This window comes from Lipotes vexillifer, unplaced genomic scaffold (genome assembly GCF_000442215.2).
Source record: "Lipotes vexillifer unplaced genomic scaffold, Lipotes_vexillifer_v1.1 scaffold558, whole genome shotgun sequence".
Taxonomy (NCBI): domain Eukaryota; kingdom Metazoa; phylum Chordata; class Mammalia; order Artiodactyla; family Lipotidae; genus Lipotes; species Lipotes vexillifer.
In genome coordinates, this window is record NW_006772769.1 from 472,775 (window position 1) to 480,329 (window position 7,555).

Here is a 7,555-nt window from a genome sequence, read left to right on the forward strand (position 1 = left end):
CCTGGCAATCCTGCAGTTTACCCTGGTAGTTCTTCTGCTGGTCTCACCTGGGCACCGTTAGGCAGATACATCAGTCAGCAGTTCAGCTGGTTGGTCCTAGATGGCCTCACTCCCATGTCTGAAGCCTCAGCTGGGATGCCTGGAGTGGCTGGGGTGACTTTGCTTTTCTCTGACCACACTTGGGGTCTCATCCTCCTTCAGGCGATCCTGAGCTCTTTTATGTGATGGCAGAGCATTCCCAGGGGGTGAAAACCAGAGTCTCAAGGCCCCTTGAGGTCTTGGCTCACGTTGCAAATGTCACTCTCACTGCGTCCTATCAGTCACCTCAAGACACAAGGCTGGGCCAGAATCAGTGGGATGGGGTGGAGGAATAGACTCCATCTCTGATGGAAGGAGCAGCAAGGTCCCATTGCGAAGGGGGTGCATATAGGGATGAGAGGAATGTGTGGCCATGTTTTGCAGTCTACCACAGTTGCCAAAATAAAAAAAAAATTCTATTTCACATAAAGATCAGGTTTACTATTTTTTTTTCTTGAAAAATAGGGAGATTTGGGCTTCCCTGGTGGTCCAGTGGTTAAGACTCTGCCCTTCCACTGCAGGGGGTGCCGGTTCGATCTCTGGTCAGGGAACTAAGATCCCACACGCCGCATGGCAAAAAGGGGAGATTTGGCAGCAAGCTGCTAGAGCTGAGTACCTACTGGCCCATTTAGACTAGACATTCCATCTCCAGCTCATCAGAGCCCCCATCACTCTCTATTGCTTATCCCAGGCTCTGCTCAGCCAGTAGGTCTCCTGCTGACCACTGTTTGTGACTGCTGTCTTCTAGAATTTTAGGCGATAACCCTGGAAGACGGTATGTGATGAGGTCAAATGCATCCTATAGATCATTCGACCACTTGCCATGGTGGGGAGACCTGAGGCATTATAAAGTGGCGCACAAATGTTTTTTTTTTTTTTTTTACTAAAAATAGTTTAAATGTTGAAGCTAGTTGCATTACTTAGTTCCCTGTGGCTGCCTTGACAAATTACCACCGAGTGGCTTAAAACAACACAAATGTATTCTTTTACAGTTCTGGAGGCCAGAATTCCAATAGCAGGGTGTCAACAAGGCCATGCTCTTCTGAAGGTTCTAGGGAAGAATCTTTCCTTGCCTCTCCAGCTGCTGGTGGCTTCTGGTGATCCTTGGCTTGTTCCTCACTTACATCACTCCAGTCTCTCTCTGTCACCATCTTCATATGGTCTTCCCCTCCACATGTCTCCTCTGTGTCTCTGTGTGTCCTCTCCTCTTCCTACAAGGACACCAGCCATTGGATTCAGAGCCCACTCTAATCCAGTATGACCTCATATGACCTCATCTTAATTCACGATGTCTGCAAATAATTTCAGACGTCATTTCCAAATAATATCATATTCTGAGGTTCCAGGTAGGCATGAATTTTGGTGGGACACTATTCAACCCACTACACGAGTGAATAATGCTTCTTGATGAAACAGAGCATCTTTACGTGTATGCCTATAAAAACTGCTAGTCACACTCACTTGCATTCTAATATACCTTACTGAGTGAGACACCAGTAGCAGTGAGAGACCAGACCATTCCTATCGTAACTAGGAATTTTGCACAACTGTGGTCATACTCAGAGAGCATATCTGGCATGTGAATTCTCCAGGGTCGGAGGGAGAACAAGAAGGGAAAGGTTGGAAACAGCTGTTAAAGATAGTGAGTGCTACTTGGTCAAAGAAGAGGTTGGAGTGGCCAAGAGAGGCTTCAGAAGGAAGTGGGAAGTGGAATTTGATTGAGACCTCAGATTGTAGATAGGGTTTCGATGGGTAGAGAAGAAGTGAAAGAACAGCATATGGACAAAAGTTCCGAGAGTCTGTGACATTACTGTGCAAAGTGAATGGATCGGTATGGTATGAATGTTGTAAAGGTGAACAGTAAATTTGGGGGTGGAGGGGTATCAGACTGGGCTGAGAGATTAGTCCTGCAGGCTGGGTAGAACCATGGTGTTCAAATCATATGCACTGATTTTTATATCTCATATTTTAGACTTCCTTTAAGATTTCCTATGAGCAGTAGTAATAACAACAACACTAAGAGCTAATGATTATCAAGTGTTTATTTCATACTCTAGTAAGCACTTTGTGTGTGTGTGTTTTTTTTTTTTTTTTTGCGGTATGTGGGCCTCTCACTGTTGTGGCCTCTCCCGTTGCGGAGCACAGGCTCCGGACGCGCAGGCTCAGCGGCCATGGCTCACGGGCCCAGGCGCTCCGCGGCATGTGGGATCTTCCCGGACCGGGGCACGAACCCGTGACCCCTGCATCGGCAGGCGGACTGTCAACCACTGCGCCACCAGGGAAGCCCACTTTGTGTGTTTTATCTCACTTAATGCCCCACAATCTCCCGTCTCCTTGACCAGGTGGTATTATCATCCTCTCTTTAAAGATGAAGAAATTGGGATTCTTCAAGCTAGAATGTCCTCTCTGGGCTACAGATATCAGAGCCTATGCTTTTGTTTGTTTGTTTGTTTTTGCGGCCTCTCCCGCTGCGGAGCACAAGAGCCTATGCTTTTAATCACTATATTCTACTGTCATCGCCAAATGGGTTCCACAGATAAGAATATTGGAAAACCACTGGTAAAGAGTTATTGAAAATGTCTGAGAAAACTCATGCCACAGAGAAAGTGGTATTCTTCTGTTACCTGGGGAATCTGGATTCTGAGTCAAATCAGGGGTGAAGGTGGGGGGGATGGTCTGGTGACCGGCAGACTACTTTAAAAGTCATTGCTGTAGCCTGGGCAAATGTAGTCTGCTGCGTCTAAACCAAATAAATCTCAGAAGATAAGGACACGTTCATGGGTCAGACAAGAAGAAGCAGTGAATGAATTGTTTGTGCAAAACAATAATCTAAGCATATGCCACTTCCTTGTTAGAAAGTGCTTAGGCTTCCTACTGCCTGCAGCTGTGAGTCTCAGTGTTATTACATTGTTTTATATATATATTTTAAAATAGGGCCCTAATGTAAACTATGGACTTTGGTTGGCAATGATGTGTCCATGTTGATTCATCTATTGTTACAAAAGTACCATGTGGGATGTTGATAGTGAGGCAGGCAGTGCATATGTGAAGAGGGGAGACGTAGGAACTCTGTAATTTCCACTCAACTTTGCTGAGAGCCTAAAACTGCTCTAAAAATAAAGTCTATATGTACAAAAGAAGGGGAAGTGCTAATTTCTGAGGACAGTTTAGGAAACACAGGCAAATAAAGTTAATTAAAAAAAACCTGCAGGACTTTTAGTACTCCTTTAGTTTCATAACACTTAATATAGTTACAATGAAATCATTGTCTTTTTGTTGTTGTTGTTGTTCATCTCTAGAAACAGGTTCCACGAGAGCAGGGACCATGACCACTGATGTACCTCCAGCACCCAGAACACAGTTTGGCACACGGTAGGCCCTCAATACTTACTGGTCGAAGAAAAGAGAAATCAATCTACAAGACTTGATGATTGATTGGATGGGAGAGGCCAGGGACTGGGAGGTGGTCATAGCTTCAGAGTGGTTTTAATTAGTCATAGTCTTGTTAGAGACCCCGCCTCAAAGCTCCCCACAGCCTACCGTGCTTTGCTTGACTTGTGATGGCCTCTGACCGCTGGAGTCCCACTTGACCAGCTGTGCCCCCCGCCATCAGTGGCCTGCAGGCAAGTCTGCATTTGCCCCAGCACACACTGTGCTGTTTCCCCCGCCAGACCTCCAGCCTCTCCACAGCTGCTCACCCTAAAAATCCTTCCACCCAGCCTCAAAGCCATAGCCTCGCACCCACAGAGCTCTTGGTATTTTGCAACAATTACCAAAAGTGCACCAGTGTCTCATGGCCATAAATATGGGGAAAACGTGGTAGCCACCAGGGTCCACCGGTGTCCCTGGGAAGCTAGGGAGCAGATCCCCACGAGCCCGCCCCGGCCTTGTTGTAGGAAGGGCTGGAAACATGCCAGGATCGAGGCAGGCAGAAATTGCCGTATCTGGAATGATGTCGGGGGCAGAGACTCTCTTTGCCAGCTCAAGCCAAGATAAACAGTAATCCTAAAATCTTAGGGATGATCTCTGTTTCAGAAGTGAGTTTGAGAGCGAGATGTCCTTTAGAACACTCTTAATAACAGAAGGAAGATTCTCCTCCTTAGGTAGTGATATATTTGTATAACAGCAGGTATGCCTTCATCCAGTTAATATTAAGAAAATTATAAAGGCAGTACCTGCTCATTAAAAAGTATTTAAAAATATTGAAAAGACGTAACGGACTCTGAAGCAGAAAGTGGAAATTTTCTCCAGCACTGCCTACCTGCCCTCACCCACCCTCATTTTAAAATCATGCTCTATGTTTTGTTTCGCAGCCTGTGCCCTGCTTCCTGCCTTTGAGGAACTGGTCAATCATCTACCTCATTATTTTTATTGGCCACATAACTTTCCATGGTTTGAGTGCACCATAATTCTGGAGAGCAATCTAAGCAAGCACAGCCTTTAGTGTAGCAATTCTGTTTCTAGGAATCTGTCCCACAGAAATACCAGCACCCGCTGAAGGGTTGTATTACCTGAGTGTTTGCCAACAGCGAAACACGGGAGATAGTCTGTTAATTGGTAATGTAATTGAGGAGAGACAGGGAGCAAATGCTTTAGGTATGAGAAGCTTGGCTTTGGGGAATCTGCAGGGGAGACAAAGGGCCGTTATCAAATAGAGGACATATGTTTCCTGCTAATAGAAGTTTCCTTTTTGGGGGTCCAGACAGGTAGTATCAGGCTACCTGGACTCCTGAGGTCTAAGCCAATAGAAAGGACACTCCGGACAGTAGACTTTTTCCCCCTAAAAATAGAGGTTAGCAAGGGATTCAGCATTTTGCTTTTAGTTTTGGTACAAAACATAGAAAAATCAAGCTAAATTGCACATTTTAAAAAACATGAATATCACACACGCTGTAATATCCAGAAAAATATGGTATTTTAAAATCCTTACTAATTGCTTGATGTGCAGTTTGTGTGACCTATACCTTGGTGTGACCATCCTAGATGAGGTGACACAGCGGGCGATAGGAATACTTCTGGAAGCCATTTCAACACAGGGACAGCAAGCAATAACTTGACTCTGTGGGGAAGTTACTGCAAGCCACATAAATCTGTCCCATCAACCTGCAATTAATGTGTCTCCAGCCCACCTTCCCCTTAGCCGGATCCCCCAAATGCCCTTGGCTGTACCAATGCCACCTGACTCAAGGGGAAGTGTGACAGAGGGAAGTGTGAAAGGAAAGACACAGTGGTCTTATCAGCTGGGGTTAAAATATCTTTTGCAGATTTTACAAAAACACAGGACTGTGTGAGCACGTGGCCAGGGCCCCTCCCAGGGCCTTGGCAGGGGCCTACGTGAGGGAAGAGCCCAGAAGCCTCAGCTTCCTTAGGGACACGGTGAATGTACGTCTGGGTGTGGGTGCTGGCTGGTAGACTGGGACAGCCAGCATCTGATGGTTCCCTCAGCCCTCCTTCCCTTGCACTTGGCTTTATGAGTTCACCCTTATACGTCTTAGACATAGTTCCATATTAGGACAAATAGAGGAACTTAATTCTACCCCCTGCTTTTTCTGAATGATAGTATTCCATTGTGTGAGTCCACATTTAGATTATTTCTGATCTGCCATAACACTGCTGCAAAGAGTATCTTTGCTCATATATATATTTTTAAGCACATGTGAGCGTATATCTGTAAAATACAATCTGAGAGTGCGATTGTTTGGCCACAGAGTATATCCAGTTAAAATATTGCCAATTGATGGATTTTACCAGTTGTTCTCTCTGGGGGTTGTGAGGACATGCCAGCAGGATAAGAGAGTGGCTAACACTGCGTGTTAGCAAACACTGCTGATCCTTGCCACCCTGTACGTGAAAAATGCTGTCTTGTTGTAGTTTTAATTTGCATTTCTCTTGTTAAGAGTGAAGAGAAGCATCTTTTTATATGTTTAAGAACCATTTATATTTCCTCTTTTGTGGACTATTTATAGCCTTTTCCACTTTTCTGTTGAATTAGTCTTTTTCTTATTGATTTGTGAGAGCTGTTTAAATATTAAGGGAATTAGCTCTTGGTCTGTGATATAATTGGCAAATATATTATTCCAGCTTCTCATTTGTCTGTTGATTCTGCTTATGGTGTTTATTTTCCCATGGGAAAAAAATTCTATCTTTATGTAACTGAACATATTAAGCAAGTTTTTAATGACTTCTGCTACGGTGTCATTCTCAGAAAGGCCTGCCTCTCCCAAATATAACAATAAAAAAATTCTCCCACGGTTTGTTGTAGTAGTTTCATGATGTCATTTTTAATATTTAAATGTTTGACTCTTCAGCAATTTGTTTTGCCATATGGGGTGAAATATGCATATTTTATTTTATCCCAGAAGGCTGTCCCATTGTCTCAAGATTATTTATTGAAAAATATACAGTATTCTCCACTGACTGAGAGGCTATCTTTGTCATATACTAAATTCCAGTATGCAGTTGCTCTTCTTTTCTAGATTTTTAGTCTGTTCCATTGAACAGCTTGTCTTTTCATACACCATTATAGTCAGTTGCATATAGTAGCTTTGTATATATATATATATTTTTTTTTTTTTTTTTTTTTTTTTTTTTTGCGGTATGCGGGCCTCTCACTGTTGTGGCCTGTTCCGCTGCGGAGCACAGGCTCCAGATGTGCAGGCTCAGCAGCCATGGCTCACGGGCCCAGCCGCTCCGCGGCATGTGGGATCCTCCCGGACCGGGGCACAAACCCATGTCCCCTGCATCGGCAGGCGGACCCTCAACCACTGCGCCACCAGGGAAGCCCAGCTTCGTATATTTTGATTCGAGACTTCTAGCTTACAGAACTTTTTTTCTGTTTTTTAATAGTTATTTATTTATTTGGCTGCACCGGGTCTTAGTTGTGGCAATGTGGGATCTTCGTCGTGGCCCGCGGGATCTAGTTAACTGACCAGGGATCGAACCCAGGCCCCTTGCATTGGGAGCAGGGAGTCTTAACCACTGGACCACCAGGGAAGTCCCTAGCTTCCAGAACTTTGAGAGAATACATTTCTGTTGTTTTAAGCCTCCAGGTGGTATAACTTGTAACAGCAGCCCCCCAGAAACTGATGCAGTGACAGACCTGGGGTTTGCATGTTAGTCTTTGTAAGTCCTGTGTTCTGAATAGGAGTGCAAGGATATTCATCCCTGTTCCCAGAGAGAGAGTGTGTTGGTGGGGAGAAGAGTAGGGGAGATTAGTATCATTGCAGTTTCCTGACACCTCATCAGCCTGTGGTTGCTAAGAGACGAAGGGGTATATGCCGACTCTTCTGTGTCCCTTCCAGTCTCCCTCTTTGCTCTTCTCCACCCTGCCCTGTGTCCTGGAGGCTGACCTCAGTGGCTGGCCTTGACCCCACTGCCCTTTGGCTTCTGATGGGGTTTGGCCAGGGCTAGGCACTGGCAGGAAGTTGGAAGGCAGCTCCCTCCCGCTGGCCCAGCTTGTCAGTGGCTGTGCATCTTT